This window comes from Triticum aestivum, chromosome 2A (assembly GCF_018294505.1).
Source record: "Triticum aestivum cultivar Chinese Spring chromosome 2A, IWGSC CS RefSeq v2.1, whole genome shotgun sequence".
In the NCBI taxonomy this organism is placed as follows: domain Eukaryota; kingdom Viridiplantae; phylum Streptophyta; class Magnoliopsida; order Poales; family Poaceae; genus Triticum; species Triticum aestivum.
Window position 1 is genome coordinate 24,978,968 of NC_057797.1, and position 23,097 is coordinate 25,002,064.

Genomic DNA, 23,097 nt, shown 5'->3' on the forward strand with positions numbered 1-23,097 from the left:
ATTACTCATACTATCTTCTTCTTTGTCATCAGCCCACGATGATGGAAAAAAACAGAATCCCAACAAAAGTGTTGTTCGATGCTATGATGCCGCAGCTAGGCCCCCCAAATGCAGTGTACTCAACACCGAAGGCAAGAGAAATTGGTCTTGACGCAACTATTCACTTCTATCCCTCCTCCAAGCATCAACTGGACAACAATCTTCCAAGACAATCAATATCAATCCATGTATCCAACAAACTAGAAGATGTTGAAGACCAACTAGCAAACGAAGCTCTCAAGTACATGAAAAACATCCACAGTAAAGTGATGCAGCTGCTCCAGCAGAAGTGTGAAGCTCTTCAGCATCAACAGAAAGAAAAGGAGAACCTAATAGACTATTTAGGCAACAATTGGTGCCATAGCCTTGGTGGAGATCACATGGCAGGAAAGGAACTTTACCGAATAATAGATAGCAACTTCACAGCCTGACCACATCCAAAGACAATGATCTGAGTCATATTTTGTCCCAAATATGATATGTTGCCGATCGTCTCATTGATACAGCCACACAATCAGAGTATGAATTCCAACAGACAAACAAGTACTACTGGAGCCTGGATGATGAAGTTGAAGAAATTTCTGCTATAAACAATGAAAACATTCAACCACAGCCACTATGAACAAGTTTTCAGCGTCGATGATCCACCAAGCATAATGCCTATAAGATCTATCTCTCCCTATCTACCTTCCTTCCTAATAGCACTCTAAATATTCTATTGTAAGCTTCTTAGAACACTATGTGTCACAAATAATCCATATGTACTAATCTACTCCTAAGTATATTTATGTTCACTCTTTCAATACTTATCTTACTCTCGCCCCTTGCGCCATTGGCACAACGGGTCATCTAGTGGTTATAAAATTGGGACGAACGGTTGGTGCACTATGTTGAATCCAGCTCATCAGTCCTCCTATTTAAGAGCACAACATTGGAACGAACACAATGCTCTCTTTTCTTAGGGCCCGAAGAAACATCGTAGTAGACACACCTCTTGTCTTATTTAAGAGCAAGGCACGTCGTGCTCTCGGACAATGTATAAGTAGACCACATCTTGTCCTCTAGCAATGGCCCTGAAAAATGACAAGTCAGTATGTTATGATTGGGAAGCGTCGGGACTCGGTTTCATCCTGGGTTAGAGAGTCAACACCCAAACGGGTGAAGTCCTTCATGATCTGAAGCTAAAAGATGCGGAGGCGAACATATGTACGGGTCAGTCCACCATAGGATCTGGTGCCTGAGACGAGGGCGGACCACCAGTGTGTAGCGTCGCACCTCCTCAAGGCCAAGCCACCACTGGGTCACTTGGTGTGGTGTGGTGACCACCAAGCTGGCGGAAAAGAGCGAGAGGATCACACAAACAGTAGGTCGTTCGCTGCTGATCGTTCCACACAGCCCGTCGCCATTCATTGCCACCTGAGCTCTCTCTCGTCTTCCTAGTAGCTTGTCTTTTGACCATATCTGTATGCACCTGATAAGCCGATCTAAATGAGAACATACCTTTGGAATGAAAGTGCCATGTGATGAAATCATTTTGATCACACAATTGAATGCTTAGGATCAGACTCACATCAACCAGAGAGAAAGTTTGCCGAACAAGATCTGCGTCCCATGTGTGTTATGCCGGGTCAATCAGTTCCGAAACACGGGTTAACAGGTGCCCTCCCTGTCTTCTCATGGCTGTTCTGGTCGTGTCCCTCGGCAGCCTAGATGTTAATCATCTCACCTGAACCTATCATCCATATATATTCTTCTTTGACAATCTCGAGGTCCCGCAAGACGCTCCTCCAAGTATAACTCATATTAACCACTGGAACCGCATTGAGCAGGTTACCATCTGGAATGTACTTGGCTTGCAACACTCGGGCGCATAGAGATTCAGGAGCCTGTATTAGCCGCCAAGCCTGTTGTGCGAGCATGGATACATTGAATGAGTACAGGTCCGGGAAGCTCAGAGCATCATCTTTCTTTGAAAGCTTCATATTCTCCCGTCCTACCCAATGCATCTCCTCCTCGCCCTTCTGCTGTGGCCACCAATAGCGACATATCATCTTGCTTAGTTCTTCGCAGAGACCTTTGGTTAGATCAGAACAGCTAATTGTGTAAGTGGGGATCCCTTGGGCTACTGACTTTATTAATACTTTCTCTTTCATGGACAAGAACCGTTCTAGCCATCCTTGTATACGTGCCCAAATTCAGTGCTTTATGTATTCAAAACTCTGGGTTACTTTTCTTGCTGCAAACCCAAGATTTTGCATGAGTGCATGCTTAGCATCAGACTTGGAGCTACTGCTGAACATAATTGTAGACTTTTGTCTATTCACAACCTGTCCTGAACCAGCTTCATAAATCTGTGGAATTTGACTAATTTCTGTAGCCCCTTCTACCTTAGCCTCAAACAGTACAAACGAATCGTTGGCAAACAGGTGATGCGTGACCAGGGGAGCTGAGGGAGCCACTCTGATGCCTCTTGTGATGTAAATATCGAGTGATTGCTTGGTTCACACACTAGAAATTTCAATTTCTGCTATCATAATGATCCATGTGCCACCGAAGACAGCATTGCACATGGTTACAAGTTATTATGCACGGTTGTTGGGCACTATGTTGAATCAAATGCATCATTCCTCTTATATAAGAGCACAATGATGAGGTAACACATTGCTCCTGTTTCCTGAGGGAAAATATAAACATTGGAGTGGGCACACACACATCTTGACTTATTTAAGAGAAAGACGGGACATGCTCTAGGACTTCATAGAAAGAAATAGCCTACAAGCTTATGCTGTAGCAATGTCACTCAAACCATATAACAAATCGATACGTAGGATTAGGAAACACCAGGACTCGGTTTCATACTGGAATTAGGCTCGTCCCTCCAGTCGGGGGTCATGGCATCAGGCTATTAGGTTTGAAGATGAACATATCCATAGGTCAGTCCGCCATCGGACCTGTTGCTCGCGACAATGACAGGCCACGTTGTCCCTTTGCATGTCCTCCGCAAGGCCAAGCCAAGGTCTCGAAGACAGCATTGCACATGGTAGGACTTTGCACACTTCTAGTGAACCTGGAATAGAAAAAACTCCTGATAATGAAAATGAAACTTCTATCTCATATGCTGAAACTCAGTCTGGTAATGAACATCCACCCAGTGATAATGAAAAAAATAATGATGAGGTTCATGAAGACACTGAACCAAATGATAAAGAACCAGATAATGATGTTGAGATAGAACCACATGTTGATCTTGATGACCCACAACCTAAGAATAAAAGATATGATAAAAGAGACATTGTGGCTAGGAAACACGGTAAAGAAAAAGAACCATGGGTTCAAGAACCTATGCCTTTTCCGCCCAAGTCAACTAAAAAGAATGATGATGAAGAATTTGAACACTTTGCTGAAATGCTGAGGCCAGTCTTCTGCGTACTCGCTTTACTGATATCTTGAAAATGCCTCCTTATGCTTGCTAATTACCGGAAGATGAAATCTCCACTATGCTTGCTAATTACACTTTCAAAGATGGAATACCTAAAAAATTTGGAGATCCAGGAATACCAACTATACCTTGCTCTATCAAAAAGAATTATGTGAAAACTGCTTTGTGAGATTTAGGAGCTGGTGTTAGTGTTATGCCTTTCTCTTTATATAAAAGACTTGACTTGAATAAACTCACACCTACTAAAATATCTTTGCAAATGGTTGATAAATCAACTGCCATACCTATCGGTATCTGTGAGGATGTGCCCGTTGTTGTTGCTAATATTACTATTTTGACTGACTTTGTTATACTTGAGATGCCCGAGGACGACAACATGTCGATTGTCCTTGGTAAACCCTTCTTGAATACAGTAGGGGCTGTTATTGATTGCAATAAAAGCAAGGTCACTTTTCATATCAATGATAATGAGCATACGGTGCACTTTCCGAAGAAACAATTCCATGTGAATGGTATTAATGTTATTAAAAAATCTCCGACAATCACTATTGGAAGTTTTAAAATAACTATACCTACTTTTAAAAATATATGAAATGCTTATTGTTGGGGACATTCATATCCCCATTGAGCTAACTTGGTGATTTGCGAAAGTTCTTCAGTTTCATGCCAATCGAAAGTAGTTGTTAATAAGACTTCATCAACCTTATTAATGAATCATTTTGAGCGGTATGAAGTTGATGAATTTAGTAAGCACTACTTTCTGTCCCTACTTTTTATTCTGTGTTTTTACTTGTTAAATAAAATAAAATGCCATGTTTTGTCAGCTTTCTTTATTTCCCTTGCAATAAAAAATGACCCAAAAATAAAAGTCCCAGAATGCCCTGAAAATTTAATACGATTTTTTCTGAATATTTCTGAATTTTTGGTGCAAATAACAATAGAGGGAGGTGCACCAGGTGGGCACAACCCACCTGGGCGCGCCAGCACCCTAGGCGTGCCCTGGTGGGTTGTGGTCCCAACGTGGGTCCTCTCACTTATCCCTTTATACCACATCATCACTTACCTTCAGGAAAAAATAATCGACATTGCTCTTTCTCCCGTGTTCTTGAGCTCAAACCCGCGGATTTCGATCTCTTTGCTCAAAACTCCGTTTCCGAAACTTTTTCGGGGGATTGTTGCTTGGTATGTGACACCACCATTTGTAAAATTAGTTTTTGTTTTTGTGGTTTATACTTTGAATAATTAGCTACTCTTGGTGCTGCTGTAGATGTGCTTGCATGTTGAATTCTTAGTATTCTAGGTAGTTTGAATGCTTGCTATGGCCTCTATGTATCCCTATGAGTAGTTGCTATCAATTTTATAAAGTTTTGTTGACAAATTTTTGTCACCTCAAAAATTTTATTTTCAGAAAATTGTACGCTGACATGATGAACCTATTTGGACGGAGTTCTTCGAGGAGACGATCATCAGCAGCATCTTCTAGTGACAGTTCTACTCGTCGGTCTTATGTTGAACCAAGTGAAAGTTCCACGCGAGATGCCGCCCCAAGACATGTGTATGGCCTTGCGATCAATATATGGTGCGTGTGGGCATCACGGAGTAATTTGAGCAATATGCTCACAATGTCGGACTCGGTCTCTACCTTTCAGATAAGTGTGAACAATGCCAACTTCTCACCGAATCATTTGTCAAAGGATTTACATTTTTCCCTCATGAGTCAAGGGTGTCTTTTATGATTTATGATAAACCATTTACCATATCACTAGAGAATTTTGCTTACCACTGCAAACTTGCATTTTGGGGTTCGTTTGACGAATCACCAAAGGCTGAGTGCGAATCTTTCTTGACTAATCTTTGTTACGGTGAAAGGAGGGGAGTGACACAAGGTAGAATAAAGAGCATTCATTTTCCAGCAATTCAGTACTTTGCATTATTCAATGGGAAATGTAGTAGGCAAGCAAGACTGTAGTACACTTTGTGCTCCAGGCTTAAGCCTCATTCGCACCGCTCCCACGGGTGAAAGGGACTATAACCTTGGAGCTATTGTTGCATGTAGGCTTCAGAACAACGCTAACAGTGGATGGTTCTATGGTGGAATTTATGCCACACGTTTAGCACGAGGGCTGGGTGTTTCACCTTTGCCCTTTGACCCTATCCTACCTGTCGGTGTCAAAACCGGCGGATCTCGGGTAGGGGGTCCCGAACTGTGCGTCTAGGCCGGATGGTAACATGAGGCAAGGGACACGAAGTTTTACCTAGGTTCGGGCCCTCTTGATGGAGGTAAAACCCTACATCCTGCTTGATTAATATTGATGATATGGGTGTTACAAGAGTAGATCTACCACGAGATCAGAGAGGCTAAACCCTAGAAGCTAGCCTATGGTATGATTGTACGTTGTCCTGCGGACTAAAACCCTTCGGTTTATATAGACACCGGAGAGGGTTAGGGTTACACAAGGTCAGTTACAAAGGAGGAGATATCCATATACGTATTGCCTAGCTTGCCTTCCACGCCAAGTAGAGTCCCATCCGGATACGAGACGAAGTCTTCAATCTTCTATCTTCATAGTCTAACAGTCCGGCCAATGGAGATAGTCCGGCTATCCGGAGACCCCCTAATCCAGGACTCCCTCAGTAGCCCCCGAACTAGGCTTCAATGACGACGAGTCTGGCGCGCAGTATTATCTTCAACATTTCAAGGCGGGTTCCTCTCCAAATTCTGTGTACCTGTCGAAATAATGTCTGGTTCCTTGTGACGGTTTGTACTCCTTGGCTTCTACGCCCAATAATGGTCACTTTCCACGTGTCGAGCGAATGTGAAGAGCCAGGGTGTTTTCACATTTACCCCCTAGCTATGTAAATGAGCCGCCTATTTAAAAAGACGAGGATTCAGGTCGAAATCACATCATCCTCCCTTGTCGAGTCTTCGTCGGAGCGCACCCGACAGAGATCCATTCCACCATGGCCGGTCGACGCAGCTCCTCCTCTCGCACCCCTAGCTCCAAGCCTGGACATTGGGAGAGATGTTCCATCCCGCACAACAAATTGGTGATGCTTCAGTCCAAGGGATTTCTTCCCCCAACGTACCTGGTCCCGGTTCGAGCCGGGCTTGCCACCTACAATGGCAGAGAGCAAGCGGAGAGCCGTCCCAATCCCTCCAAGGGAGAGCGAGTATGCCTTTTCCCTTATCTGGTAAGAGGGCTCGGATTCCCAATTGATCCGTTTCTCCGGGGGCTTCTGGAGTTCTATGGCCTCCAGCTGCACAACCTTACGCCTGCCTCCCTGCTGCATATCGTGGGATTCGTAGCCCTTTGCGAGTTATTTTTGGGCTGTGAGGCTCATTTCGCTCTGTGGAAGAAGCTGCTATGCCTTGTGCCCCGTTCTAAGAAGGGATCAATATATCAAGTGGGTGGAGCCGAAGTGTGGTGTATTGCCGGGACCGGATACCTATCCGGGACCCCGAAGAAGATGTCCGAAGACTGGCCTTTAGAATGATTTTATATAGAAGATGTCCCCCTTCCGGACCCTATTCGGATCGGCCTTCCTGAGTTCGACAACGCCCCTTTGAAGAAGCACTGGACCTGGCGTCCATGGAGCTCCCTGGAGGAAGACGACAGGGACATTCTTTATCTGATGAGCCGGATAAGTTCTTTAGCTCAATCCGGATTGACCATGATCGAGGTCATGTCTATATGCATTATGCGGGGGGTGCAGCCGCTCCAGTATAGAGGCCACCCCATGTGGGATTTCAATGGGGAGGATGACGCCACCCGCCACGGCCGCAAAGGGCCGGGATCGACTGCTGATCTAATAAAGATCTTGTCCACTTTGTACAAGGGAGAAGAGGAGGAATTCCTCCGTGTCAACCCGCGGGGCGGATTCTCTATGTACAATCCTCCAAGCTGGGTAAGCGGAGACTTTTTCTCGCACATCCGTTTCGTATTCCCGTAGTTTAAGTATTCATTCTAGCAATTTCATCGCAGGAGCTGCGCCAGGCAGTAAAGGAGATAAACAGCCCTCCTCCACAGCCCGAGGACCCTGGACGGTCCCTTGACCCGGCCTCCCAGGAGGATCCGGACATATCCGTGGAGCTGATCGACGGGGTATTTTACCAAGGAAGTAATGACAATACCTTGGTGGCCATTATGGCCGATTACCCTGGGCTAGTTCCATCCTCACAGGTGATTGAGACCGAAGTCCCAACACTTAAAAAGGGATCCGTCCTTGTGCTCTTTTTTTATTGTCGTATAACAGCCGTGTTTTGCAGGAGAGGTCCTCGGGGCAGAAGGCCGAGCCTGTGGCAACTAGCCAACAAGGGGCCGCTAGGCCAGGAAGGCTGAAAAGATCCACAGTCCGGATTGAGGCACCAGCGCAGCGGTATGGTGCACTATCTTTATTGCAAGACATTATTTACAGAGGCATATTAACGCCCATTCCTTCTTTTCAGGAAAAAGAGTGCTCGCCGGACTATACCCGGAGAGGCTACCAATCGCGTCTCCACAAGCCAGGCTCCAAGGCCGGACTCAGAGGTGAGAGCGAGTACAAGGCGTGCGCCGGGTGCTCCTCCGACAGAGGATATGGATAGACTGTCCGCCACCCATTCCAAGGTGGAAAGTGCCATGAACCACAGGCGTCGCCGGACTGTTCTTCGTGACGCTTGTTTCTCCCAAGAGGCATTGGATGCCTTCAACTCGGGAGACGCGCACCTCCGTGCCGCTCAAAATGGTCTAGCCAGAGCCACGGAGCAGTATGTAAAAGACATACGGGTGAGAAAATTTGATGATTATATATATTAGTAGCCCCTGAGACTTGAAACAGTTAGGATAATTGGTTTAAGGATCATTTGTTATGTAGGTTCTTACAGAAAAGAATACTCAACTGTCCCAGGAGCTGGAAGAGTGCAAAGCCCAACTTCAGGCCGCACTGGCCGCAACAGGGGAGCCCAAAGAGACCCCCTCTGGTAACATATCCGTCAAATGATAAGTATCATATTAGAGTGCGGCTTGATATGCAGATCTGACGATAAAATTGCAGATGACGCTGGAGTGAATTCGGATAAGCAATATTTCATATGTCAGCTGAAGGCCGATGAGAGCGTGCTTACAAGGGTGAGGCAGGAGAAGAATGATCTCCAAGATGCCAACACCAAGCTGGGCGTGGAACTAAAAGATGTTCGTGCCCAACTGTCGGACTCTGTTAAGGAGAATCGGCGGCTTCGACGCGGCATATTTAGTAAGTGCTTGAACGAACTTTGAAAAAGAGTTCGGCAAGGAAGCTGGCTGACAGAGTTATGTCTGTAGGTATGCTAACAGGTCGTCCTGCCGAGGAGATGCCTAGTTCAACGGGTGATCTTCTTCCCGAGCTCGCACAGTTGTACGAACGAGTTCGGCAGGTGATGCAAGGCGTTGCCCAGGCCTTGTGGCCGTCCGTCTCTATACCCGAAGGCCTTGGAGAGCTTGCAGAAAAGCTGAAGGGAGCACGACGGCGCTTCCAATTATGGAAGATATCGGCCTGCCGTCAGGGCGCCAGGGAAGCTTGGGCAATGGTGAAGACACGGTACACGAAGGCTGACCCAAACCACATGGCCGAAGTCAGACCCGTGGGGCCTGATGGCAAGGTGATCCCTGTGAATTTAGTGTACGGCCAAGTAGAATTGGCCGCAAAGTATTCCTAACAGGACTGTAGACTAGACAGCCTATTGGATGGCATTGAAGAGCAATTCAACCAGTCAAATTGACTATGTAATTTTAAAGTGACATATATGATGCCTTCTAGCCGGATTGTAGATTGTTTCTCGTGGCGGACCTTTTCGCTTCAACCTCGGGACCCGACAGTCCGGAGTGTATCCGAATACCCTCTCGGTTATATAAGAACCGGGGCATGCGTGGAGACCAGGCGTAGGGGTCATTAGTGCTTTATCAGACAAGTGCCCAACTAGTTTTGTTATATTACATGGGTAGTAAGAAACATCTTCCAGAGAGAATAGTTCCGTTAAGGGTTCCTTTCCCTGGGTAGGCATGCCCGAAAGTGCATGTCCGGACTGCGACAAGAAGTGCAGTGAAAATGTCCGGGGGCAGATATGGATAATAGGTAAAAGTCATCTTTTGTTCACCGACCGAATATTCTCTTAAGAACGCTAGCTTTCGGCTTCATCCAGTCTGAGGTACACGTCCGGCTGACCCGGCAGTAACAATCGCAGAGGTGCTCCCCTTATGCCCTAGCCGAATTAACGGGGACGTAGGGCATAAATACAAGAGCCAGGCAACCCAGCTTGGCCAAAACTTAAGTCATATCGATGCATATAATGGTGAAAAAAGGTACATGTGGAAGTATAGCGCATGTGTTAGGCGTGATGCCCAGGTAAATAATTTAAGCTTCTGTGAAAGAAGCCCCCAGGTGTAGAGAGTGCGGCTAGCACATCTGTAATGTACAAGTGAGGCACAAGGTGACCCTTGAAGGCCAGAGAAATAAAAGAAAGAAAGGGAAACAAGACAGATGACGCATATGCAGGAAATGGACAAAGGGAGGGGACTAATATAAAGTCCGGTGCTAGGCGTAGAATCTTCGGAGCCTGGCTGTGTTCCATGGGTTCGGCTCGAGTCGACTACTCGATGCATCCCGCAGTCGGTACGCTCCGCCGGTCAGAACTTGGTCGACGATGAAGGGACCTTCCCATTTGGGCTCTAGCTTGTTCTTTTTCTTATTCGGCAGGCGGAGAACTAGTTCGCCAGCGTTATAAGTTTTGGCTCGTACTTCTCTGCTTTGGTATCTACGAGCATGTTGCTGGTAAAATGCGGAACGGGCTTTGGCTACGTCGCGCTCTTCCTCCAAGGTGTTTGGACTGTCCTGCCGATCGAGCTCGACTTCTCTTTCTTCGTACATGCGCACCCGAGGTGAGTCATGAATTATGTCACAGGGCAGGACTGCCTCTGCGTTGTACACCATAAAAAATGGCTTGTATCCGGTACAATGATTTGGCGTGGTCCGCAGCCCCCAGAGTACAGAGTCGAGCTCCTCTACCCAGTGCATATCGGACTCCATTAAGGAGCGCACTAATCGGGGTTTAATGCCGCTTATTATAAGACCATTTGCTCGTTCGACATAACCGTTGGTTTGTGGGTGATAGACTGAAGCGTAATCGAGCTTGATGCCCATTTTGCTGCATCAGAGTTTTACCTCGTCGGCCGTGAAGTTCGTGCCATTATCAGTAATGATGCTGTGGGGGACGCTGTAACGGTGTACAACCCCGGATATGAAATCAATCATCGGTCCGGATTCGGCTGTTTTTACCGGTTTAGCCTCTATCCATTTGGTGAATTTATCCACCATGACCAATAAGTACTTTTTCTGGTGGGTTCCCCCTTTAAGAGGTTCGACCATGTCAAGCCTCCAGACCGTGAAGGGCCATGTAATGGGGATCGTTTGGAGGGCGGTGGGTGGCATGTGGCTTTGATTTGCAAAGAGCTGGCAACCGGTGCAACATTGGACCAAGTCCTGTGCATCTGCCCGGGCCGTTGGCCAATAAAATCCTGTGCGGAAGGCCTTGCTTACAAGAGCCCGGGCTGCGGCGTGATGACCGCTGAGTCCGGCGTGAATTTCTGCCGAAAGATTCCGCCCTTCCTCTTCGGAGATGCACCTTTGAAGGACTCCGATAGCGCTTTTTTTGTACAATTCTCCCTCGTGGACCTTGTAGGCTTTGGATCACTGCACTATGCAGCATGCCTCATTTTGGTCCTCTGGAAGTTCCTGTCTAATTAGGTAGGCCAGGAATGGTTCTGTCCACGGGGCAATAATGGCCATTATTTCATGGGCTGATTGTGTTATTTCGGTGGCGGAGCCTCCGATTGTGTCAGAGAGTTCGGTATCGGGTATTTTGGCCGGGTCCGGACTGTTGTTACCGATGTCCCCTTCCCATGCTACGGATGGCTTGAAAAGCCTTTCCAGAAAAATGTTGGAAGGACCGCGTCGCGTTTTGCGCCAATGCGGGCGAGGATATCCGCCGCCTGATTATTTTCCCGAGCCACATGGTGAAATTCGAGCCCCTCGAACCGAGCTGACATTTTTAGGACGGCACTGCGATAAGCGGCCATTTTTGGATCCTTGGCATCAAAGTCTCCATTTATTTGGGATATCGCGAGGTTTGAATCCCCGCGCACCTCTAGGCGTTGAATGCCCATGGATACTGCCATCCGGAGACCATATAGAAGGGCCTCATATTCGGCTGCGTTGTTGGAGTCCGTATGCATTATCTGCAGTACGTATTGAAAGGTGTCTCCTGTTGGGGACGTCAAAACGATGCCAGCCCTCAGACCAGCCAACATTTTGGAGCCGTCGAAGTGCATGATCCAGTTTGAAGATGTGCCGTACTCTTTATGGAGTTCGGCTTCCGTCCATTCAGTGACGAAGTCAACCAAAACTGGCGATTTAATAGCTCGCCGTGGCTTGTAAGTTATGTCGAACGGGAGGAGCTCAATGGCCCATTTGGCAATCCGGCCCGTCGCGTCACGGTTGTTTATAATATCGTTAAGTGGTACTTCCGAGGCTACCGTTATCGAACACTCTTGAAAGTAGTGTCGCAGCTTCGGGATGCCATAAATACCGCGTACGCTATCTTTTGATAATGTGGGTACCGTGATTTGCATGGAGTAAGGACAGTGGACATGTAGTAAACCGGCTTTTGAAGGGAAAATTTGTGTCCATCCATTTCTCACTCGACGACAAGCACTGCGCTTACTACTTGATGAGTTGTCGCAATGTATAATAGCATTGGTTCGCCAATGTTTGGCGCGGCCAGGACTAGGTTTGTTGCCAATATGGCTTTTATTTCGTTGAGTCCGGCCGTGGCGGCGTCCGTCCACTCGAAGTGTTCGGTGCGTCGGAGGAGGCGATAAAGGGGTAATGCCTTTTCTCCCAAACGGGAGATAAAGCGGCTTAGAGCCGCTACGCATCCAGTTAATTTTTGTATTTGTTTGAGGTCTGTTGGGGTAGCCAACTGTGACAACGCTCGGATTTTGGCCGGATTAGCTTCAATACCTCTACTGGAGACAATGAATCTCAGGAGCTTTCCTGCTGGTACACTGAAAACGCATTTTCCGGATTGAGCTTGATGTCATATGTTCGGAGGTTGTCGAATGTGAGCCTCAAGTCGTCTACTAGAGTTTCTACATGCTTGGTTTTAATGACCACGTCATCCACGTATGCCTCCACTGTTTTGCCGATCTGGTTTGCCAGGCATGTCTGAATCATGCGCTGGTATGTTGCACCGGCGTTTTTTAGCCCGAAGGGCATTGTGTTGAAGCAGAATGGGCCGTATGGTGTGATGAATGCCGTTGCGGCTTGGTCTGGCTCCGCCATTTTGATTTGATGGTAGCCAGAGTATGCGTTGAGGAAGCACAATGAATCGTGTCCTGCGGTAGCATCGATGATTTGATCGATGCGGGGGAGGGGGAAGGGATCCTTTGGGAAGGCCTTGTTAAGGTCCTTAAAATCGACGCACAAGCGCCAGGACTTGTCCTTCTTTGGTACCATCACCAGGTTTGCTAGCCAGTCCGGATATTTTATCTCTCTGATGAATCCGGCCTCCAATAGCTTGGCTAGTTACTCTCCCATGGCTTGTCTTTTAGGCTCGGAGAAACGTCGAAGAGCCTGCTTGACTGGCTTGAATCCTTTTAGGATATTTAGGCTGTGTTCAGCCAGCCTGCGTGGGATTCCTTGCATGTCTGAAGGGTGCCAGGCAAAAATGTCCCAGTTCTCGCGTAGGAACTCTCGCAGTGCGGCGTCGACATCAGGGATTAATTGTGCCCCGATGGAAGCTGTTTTTGTAGGGTCCGTTGGATGGACTTGGAATTTGACTATTTCGTCCGCAGGCTTAAAGGAGGTGGACTTGGATCTTTTATTGAGTATCACGTCGTTCCTGTTCACCATGGAGCGCATCGCAGTTAGTCTTCGGCCGCTAGGGCTTCGGATAGTGCCTCAAGGGCCAGTGCAGCTGTCTTATTTTCGGCGCGGAGTGCTATGTCCGGATGACTAACAAGAGTGATGATTCCGTTGGGTCCGGGCATTTTGAGCTTCATGTACCCGTAATGGGGTATGGCTTGGAAGATTGTAAACGCCTCCCGGCCTAATAGAGCGTGGTATCCGCTGCTGAACGGAGCCACTTGGAATGTAATTTCTTCAGACCTGTAATTATCCGGCGTGCCGAATACCACGTCTAGTGTGATTTTTCCAGCGCAGCGTGCTTCCCGACTGGGGATGATTCCTCTAAAGGTTGTGCTGCTTTGCTTAATGTGGCTCCAGTCTATTTCCATCTTTTGAAGAGTTTCCTCATAGATGAGGTTTAATCTGCTGCCGCCGTCCATGAGTACCTTGGTGAGTCGAAAGCCGTCCACGATTGTACTGAGGACCAGTGCGGCTGGTACTCGGGCTGTTCGGAATTTAGGTTCGTCACTGGCATTGAAGGTAATAGCCGTGTCGCTCCAAGGATTTATTCTGCTATGTGGCAGATTTTGGACATGCCGCGGAGTGTTCTCTTCCGTCTATTATTTGACGCGAAGGTCTCAAAGACCATTAAGACCGTATCATTGTCCTCAGGGTGGTGCTTTGTGGTTTTTGGGAGGAGTAGATCCTCACCACTTTTGGCCACCTGCCGGAGTATTTAGCATGCTCTAAGGCTGTGGGTTGGTATCGCATCCGCTGTACTATGAATTTTGCACAGTCCGTTGAGCCATCCCACCAGTACGGTTCCTTGCCCCGTAGAGGGCTTTTGCTTTTTGGTAGTTAACCCAGATGTATTGTGATAATGCACCCTTTTATTTCGGACTGGGTTTGTATTCAGGGCCAGATTATCCCAAAATTTTATTTCGGTTTTCCAGGCGCTTTCCATCACACAGTACTTTCGTACTATGGACACCAAGTCGGCAAAGCGTGTAATTTCGCGACGACTTATGGCGTTGAGGATTCCCTTGTCCGTCCAATTATTGCAAAAGAATGAAATTGCGTCTTCCTCGCGGCAGTCCATTATCCTTTTCTTGACCAGGAGGAATCTGGCCCAGTAATCGTGTACTGTTTCTTCGGGCTCTTGTCTAATTTGGGATAGATCGCGTATGTTTGGGTGGGTGGGTGGAATTGAATCCGAATCCTCACCCAATCTGAGGCTCAGTGGCCAAGGAGTTCCCGAACTCGAAAGTTTGGATTCTTGGATGTTTTCCTGTAAATCTAGCCCGCTGCCTGATTCTGGGTTCAGGTTTTGAGTGACATCCTCCCCTCCGCGGGTATCCGGCTTGGAGGGATCGGGAATCCGGACGTAGCTAGTCCTTAAGATGGAGGAAGGGTTGCCGCATTGTTCTTCCACCACCGCAACGTGATGGGTGACCTGGGAAGAGTTAATTTCTCTCAGATCGGGTTTAGGCCCAATCTGATCGTAGTCTGTAGCGACTCCCAGGGCGGCGATGCGATCCAAGTGCTCGCTCAGGGAAGAGAGCTCCATTGGATCTAACTACTCGGCGAGTTCTGAGTTGACGTGAAGATTTCTTTCGATGACCCGAGAAGTCATCGTCGGCACAGCGGCCGAACAGGCGGTCATAAGAAAACCACCTAGCCGGAGAGTTTGGCCGATAGCCAGAGCTCCCTCAGCGATAGTGCCATCTTTAAAGACGGGACGAGACATCCTTCCTGGTGGCGACGGCACAGCAGAACTCTCAATGAAAGCACCAATGTCGGTGTCAAAACCGGCGGATCTCGGGTAGGGGGTCCCGAACTGTGCGTCTAGGCCGGATGGTAACAGGAGGCAATGAACATGAAGTTTTACCCAGGTTCGGGCCCTCTTGATGGAGGTAAAACCCTAAGTCCTTCTTGATTAATATTGATGATATGGGTGTTACAAGAGTAGATCTACCACGAGATCAGAGAGGCTAAACCCTAGAAGCTAGCCTATGGTATGATTGCATGTTGTGGTTATTGTCCTACGGACTAAAACCCTTCGGTTTATATAGACACCGGAGAGGGTTAGGGTTACACAAGGTCGGTTACAAAGGAGGAGATATCCATATACGTATTGCCTAGCTTGCCTTCCACGCCAAGTAGAGTCCCATCCGGACACGAGACGAAGTCTTCAATCTTGTATCTTCATAGTCTAACAGTCCGACCAATGGAGATAGTCCGGCTATCCGGAGACCCCCTAATCCAGGACTCCCTCACTACCCAAGCGGTATTTAGATTTTAACACTTTAAAAGAACATAAGATCCTTAAGGAAAAGGTTGATAATTTCACTTACAATCTAATGTTTATCCAAAAATCTGTTGTGGAGCTAGTGTCGTATAGCCCTAGGTTTATAATTGTAACGTGATGAATATCATCCAAAAAGTCACCGATCCAATGCCTACAAATTTATCCTATATTGTTTCTGCTAAGTTACGACTTCTATCACTTTTACTGTTACTATTGCTGTCGTCACTACTATCAAAACTATCAAACTACTTTGCTACTGATCACTTTGCTGCAGATAATTAATCTCCAGGTGTGGTTGAATTGACAACTTAGCTGCTAATACCTTCAAATATTCTTTGGCTCCCCTTATGTCGAATCTATAAATTTGGGTTGAATACTCTACCCTCGAAAACTGTTGCGATCCCCTATACTTGTGGGTTATCAGCTTTATAGGGTATCCAGATTGGCCATGAGGGACGTCATAGTCCGGCTATGGCCAACCGAACCCATCCCAAGCAGCTATTTTGGCCTAGTGCAGCAACTCGTTGACGCGCTGCCCCGAATTGACATGGTCAAGCGGTCGTCATGTATAGAAGGTGCGCGGCTGGCCTTTGCCCGTGTCAAGATGCATTGGGCGAAAATGAAGGCCACTGTCATGGCAGTTGAGGGTCCGCCCAGAGGCAAGGACCACCGCAAGCCGGAGCGCTATTTTGAAGACGTCCTAGAGGGTGCCCGCTTGATAGAGGGCCAGTGCTCGAAGAACATCATGTTCGAGTGAATGTATCCGAACTGCCCAGACGTTGTATAAACCAAGGCTTTGTAACATATTTATGTTGTTTATCTTGAAGTGTTTTTCCTTCTGAGTGGCCGTTTTTATTCACGAGAGTTTGCGAGTCATTGGCTTTAGCCCCCACGTAGATACTACGGGGGTGTTCGGGATAGCACATAACCACACTTGACCATATGTCTTGGTCCGTGAAGGAGGGTCGTCGAGGGGTCGAGGGTCGAGGATCGTCGAGGGGTCGAGAGGGGGACGTCGATCAACCCCCTCTTGCTCCACCAACTCTCGAGGACACCCAATCCCTAGAAAAAAACGTTGTCGGTATCCTACCCCCTCCCGCCCCTACCCAACAAACTCTCTCGAGATTTATAAGAGATTTATCAACAATGCCCCCATTATGGATGTGCATAATTAAGTTGATCCATATTTTTTCTGATCTCATCTATGCTTCTACATGTGCACGTTCTCTTGTGTCAAAGTATTGAAGAAATCCATGGTTTCATAATTAGCCAGGAGTAACATGAGCATGATGGTATGAAGCTCTCCAAAATTGTTTTGGAACGGATTCCTGATAGGATAATTTGCTTTTTGGTACGAAGTTCAGCAAATGCCTTCCAAATAGCGATATTTGAAAGGCTCTTGTTGAATTTCGTACCAAAAAGCGAATTATCCTATCAGGACTCCATTTCAAAATAACTTTGGAGAGCTTCATACCATCATGCGCATGTTAATGATGAAGCCATGGTTTTCTTGAATCCTTTGACACTAGACAACGTGACATATAGAAGGGTAGATGAGATCAGGAAAAATAGGGACCATTTTCTGCACATCTAGAATGGCACCATTTTGGTAAATCCCTTGTCGGTCCAGACGTCTGACATTCATGAGGGAGGCGGTCCGGCCCAAACCCTAGAAGCGTTGCCGCGTGGCCACCCCAAACCCTAGAAGCGTCGAGGCCACCCCAAACCCTAGAAGCGTTGCCGCGAGGCTACCCCAAACCCTAGAAGCGTCGAGGCCAACCCAAACCCTAGAAGCGTTGCCGAGGCCACCCCAAACCCTAGAAGCGTTGTCGAGGCCACCCCAAACCATAGAAGCATCGAGGCCACTAATTAATATTCCTTGTTGTGATTAGCTAGCTAGGTCTATGTTTGCCACTAATATATCCATCTGTCATGTTTGTATATTAATTGTCATGTTGTAATATTTGCAGAAACTATGGAGCACTGAGACTTGGAAATAGAACAGTTTTGGGGGGACATAATCCTCGGCGGAGGTGATATCTTGTCGTATCTCAACGACACCGTTGGTCTTTAAGGAGAGAGTGAAGCAAGCTCTGGTGATCGAACAATGGAGAAGGAAGAACATGATCATGATGGCTCCGTTGACCGAATGCCGGTGGAAGAAGGAGACCGTGATGATGGCACCGGTGACCAAATGGAGGAGGGAGCTGTTGCAAAGTCCGGCGAGGTATCTATCTATCTATACCTCTATATACCTATACTAATTCTAGACTTCCTAGAAATTCTCACGTTAATTAGAATTTACGAGCCGTTAATCTGGTGGGACCGAGTTATTACGGTGTAGATTATATTATATATATGTATACCTATACTAATTCTAGACTTTCTAGAAATTCTCACGTTAATTAGAATTTACGAGCCGTTAATCTGGTGGGACCGAGTTATTACGGTATAGATTAAACCATATAATCGTGGGCTGAAAGTTTACTCAATTCGGCTGAAAAGATTGCCCAGAAGACTCATCATGGTTGTAGATGTAGAGTCCTTACCTTTCACGGCTGTAGGATTAGAAACCAAGGAGAGAGATATACGCTTAACAAAAGAAGCGAAAAGAGATAAGCCTCAGAATCCTTTCACGGTTATGAAACAGAAACCACCTCCCCTAATATACAGCTAACTCCATCGTCTCTTCCTCTCACAGCTAAAAAAAAAACAACTCAATCTTTCTGCATGAACACTCTACGGTCCCTATCCATCCTCGGTTGCGAGCTGCGACTATACAGCCTCCCATGCGGGACTGCATGCTCGCCTCTCCCAAACTGACCTAGCGCGGCTACATGACATCGGTGCCGGAGGCTGTAAGGCGGAAGCCACTAGATGGATTCCTTTCTAGACTAGGTAGCTTTACAACAGTTTGGAAAAACATGCACGTAGTACAACCTGGGCTAATTGATTTCCTCGATCAATTTGGCCGATACTCTTCCCTAGCAGCAAAACACGCCAGTGCAGACGTGCGGGACGAATAGATGGCGGGCTGCGCGCCGGCGTTGGCCAGGGGTGCCCGGTGGGAAAAGACGCCGGCCTTGGCCTGAGGCATTCTCGAGCTGCAAGTAGCCAACAAAATTCAAGGTACGGTTTTTATTTCTCAAGGTTTATTGCTTTATGTTGGCTCAGGCCCTGATCACACGACGGCAACGTCGCACATCGCTCCTCGACGAGTACTTTCCGCTGGCTGAACCGTATGTACTCTGCCTATAGACTACTTTCTTGCTAGAAATGCAGATGCACAAACCAGGCTTGATCAATAATGCCGGAAGATAAGTACGTATAAGGAAGCACAGAGAGATGGAGGTGGATTGATTCTGGAGCACACCTGAGCTAGCTTGCACAGCCTTGGTGCTGATCGGAGTAGCACCGGCCGAAGCCACAAAACTCAGCGCGTAACACAATACGACGAGAAAATACGAGGTCACGCGTGTGCGTGTTGATTTCTTTCTATAGATCAGGTACAGTTGATTACAGAGGAGCCATCGTACATGTATACATAGATCATATTTCTACCTATTAACTTGACCGACTCGACCAAGGCAAGAATCCTTGCCAGATAAGCTGGCCTAATCATAGTTAGGTAACACTTTATGTCGTCTCCATTGTCATGTCTAATTTGCTAACTGTGTGTATGAGATATATACCTATAATATGATACTAAACGAATTAGATACACTTACAGGAATGATGTGGTTCTGTTGTAATCTATTTGTAGTGTCAAGATTTCTTTTAGATGCTTTTTAAGTAGTATTCCATCATTAGATATTAGAACATATTTGGTTTCTTTTGCAGTGCTTAATTTCTCTGTCGTACAAAGAGCAGAAAGCGAACACATTTTTTATATCGTACCTAATATAACCTCAATGAAGTGTTTCTTGACTTTGTACCTTATCTACATTATTTTTTTGAACAGATAGAAATCAAATTCGGCAAACTATGTCACATGTCCATGTGTTAGGTTTCGGATACTATAAGTTTGAACAGAAGCATCAACCCAATAATCCGGTGCTTAATCTTTTTTTATTACCGAACAATTTGAGGGCATTCTAATTATAGATTTTTTTAGGGAGGAATTGCAGGTTTTCATGTCATCTCTATTTGGGTAAAGGGGGAAGAATACTACATGTAAAATCTTCGAATATGAGGTTGATCTATTCTGCTTCAAGAATTATTCATTTCTTATAATTAGTTGATCCGATAATACAATTATATAATATAGTCTTTTAAATACAGTATCTATTATTAACTGAATTTGACCAGCTTGCTTCGTTGTATGTAATTTTGGGAGTGTTGAAGGCAAGTCTAGCATTGGAGATTTTGATTTCGCGTAAATGTAGTTGTTCTCCTCTGCATGATTTGTACTTCTAAAAGAAATTCTATGGTAGAATATTCACACTTACATGCTTATTTCTTAATTATATTTTTGTTTCCAAAAAGTAAAGGACTGTTTGCACATTACTCCATGAACACGCATTTCCATTGTGGTTGTTTTTTAATACAAGTAGTATAGATTTAGCATCTTGGCTGAAATATATTTCTATTTCAAATAATTAGATTTTGGGTCACTTTGATAATCAAATATATCATACAAATCTACAAGTTTTTTATTTTATCAAATTTCTACAATTATATTTCTCTGTACATGTTTGATTCAACATCGAGTCAATAACCATCTCAACTATTAGTAAGACCAAAGGGATTAGCCTACCTTTGGAATTGTGGATTGTCATGATCCCATTTACCGAATAACATTTTGTGTTTTTTAGTATTTTTCGACATACTCCTTTCATACTGTTGTTGTTAAGTTTTCACAGCTGATTATAAAATAGCCATCTCACAACACAATATAGCAGAAGTGAACACGATAATTCTTGAAAGTTTTCTACATGAATTTTATCACATGATTTTCAAGGATTAAAAGAATATTACTTATACATGCTATATATCGCATAATTTTGAGTAAAATTGATTTTTTATTCATATTGCATGTTCCCAAAAAAGGCAAGTACAATAAATGTTTTCCATGAACTTTTACTAAGGTTATGTATAATGCTAGCCCGTACATCTGCACGGGTTGACGACTAGTATTTACTAATTGAAAGCACCATCCGAGCTTCCACGTTAATCCTAGGAATTAATAACTAAGAGCCGTTAGATATAGTTTAAGGAGAAAAACGTTTCCAGCCTATCTCCACATCCAAGTGTACTTAAAAATACATCTCCGTCTGCTTCTTCCTCCTGGAGTCCCAGAACAAATCTCATATCCGTGTGTTTTACCTCGAGACCTACCCAGCGCATCTCCTATTGTGCATTGCTTCCCCCGAATTGGGTCTCAATCTACACGTTCCCCGTCCTCCCATCCCCCGATCTTCCACATCGCTGCTCCGCCGGGAGCGTCTCCAGCCTCAAAATCGAGAAGATGCAGTTTTAGTCATGCCACTAGCGCCATCGTCATCAACGGTCCTGTCCCCGGATGCTTTCCACGATGCTGCTCCACCGAGAGTGTCACCTCCAACCTAGGGTTTGAGAAGCTGCAATTTTGGTCATAGCAGCAGTGCCATGGTCCATGTAAATCTCATCTAATATACGCAGCAGTACTAACTCCTATGATTCTTTCAATCCGGATTAGGCATCCTCCGTTTCCTCTATGCTGCTTAAGGCGATCTGACTTTTTCGTAGGCGAACGGATTCAGCCGCCATGGTTCTCTCCTGAGGTTCCTCGAGCGCACAACCTCAGGTTTGCCCTCACCAGGCCTCTCTTTCCCTTGCCATACAACATCAGGAACAACCATGGACGGACAAACTATGTACCTGAAACTGAAAGGAAATATTGATTTTTCCTTGGATTAATGTCCTGACGCCGTTCAGTTAGACCAATCTGGTTCGTGATTTGTCCTGGGCAAGAGAGTTCAGACCACTGCTTTTCGTTTCGTGGCTTTCATATCACAAGAGCTTGCAGGGAAGGAGCAGGTGGTGAAGTGGAGATGCCGAATTTAATGCAGTTTAGTTGTAGTTTCTGAATCCAGAGAAAATGTTTCTTTAATACAATGAGAATTGGATGCTGGGCATATCGTACTGGTGTTAGAGCAAAGGGATTGTTTACGCTTTATAAACATCACACAAATTTTTCTTTTTTCTCTTCGTATAAATGCTTGCGGTTTTCATATGCTTTTTTTAACTGCTTTAATGTGTTTAGAATCTTGCATCGTTACTGTTGTTACAGCTTGAACGTCATATCAAAATTACAAACAGAATTGTTAAGACCAAGGATTAATTCTTTTTGTTATTTTTCTAAACAGGTTCCAAAACTACTATTTGGAAGCAATTTTCCGAGGAACATTAATCCTGAGAACTCTCCTCCAGAAGGACAACATCCACCCGAGCGTCCTACATGCTATTTCTATAGTAGTTCGATGAAGCGGCAGCAGAGAAGACACCGTTTGGGACTGGCAAGCAAGTAATCCTACAACCAGGAATTTGCTTTTGTTTTCTCCAGCTGCAAAAACCCTACTTCATCTCTAATAGTCAGGGAGTATTATTTCGCTGTTTCTGAAGCTTCAGATCGGAAAAGTAATGTTTACTTTCTGTGTATTTTGCTGCATAGAAAAGGTTGTGGAGGACATGTACGTAGGTATGGAATCTATACAAACATGATTTCTTAATGAAACCCCGGTACTTGGGAAATGACTGTGGCTGTTTCTTAGACGTTGGGTTATAATGACTTTTGGCATTGTTGTAGATTTTGCATCATATGCCACGTTGTGATAGATAATACGTGATCAATGAATTACTCATAGACTTCTCCGTTCAAAAAATAAACTGATGGATAGACCTGTATTCCTTCACCCCTCCCATTTTGAAGCCATCAAAATTTGTCGTTTCAAGGCAGACTTGGTCAATATGAGGAGAACCTAAGCAGGGACGACACTAGGGTCAGAGTAGACGAATTGGTTTCGGACTGCAGAATTGCTTATCTATTTCTATATGGAGTTTACAAGTTTGATAGAATTGGTTTTCTAGTCATCCAACTCCTACAGAAAATACACACATATGCATTACATAGACGTGTGCTTCAAGTTATGAAGATAAAGTAACACTTCAGGTTGAGAAATCTGTTTCGTTTTTTCAATATCCGTCCTAAGATTATAGATGCCATGCTTTTGGACTTTTAGTGATCTCTTATAGTATAATGTAAATTCTATCTGAATTTATTAAACTATCGCTGACAACATGTCTGGAGAAAATATGTACGAGTAGTGGGACATGGAAAAGCTAGCAAATATTTTTGCTTTATACTGATTTATTTGCATGATTGTAGAGGTACATATAGAACGCTCTAATGAAC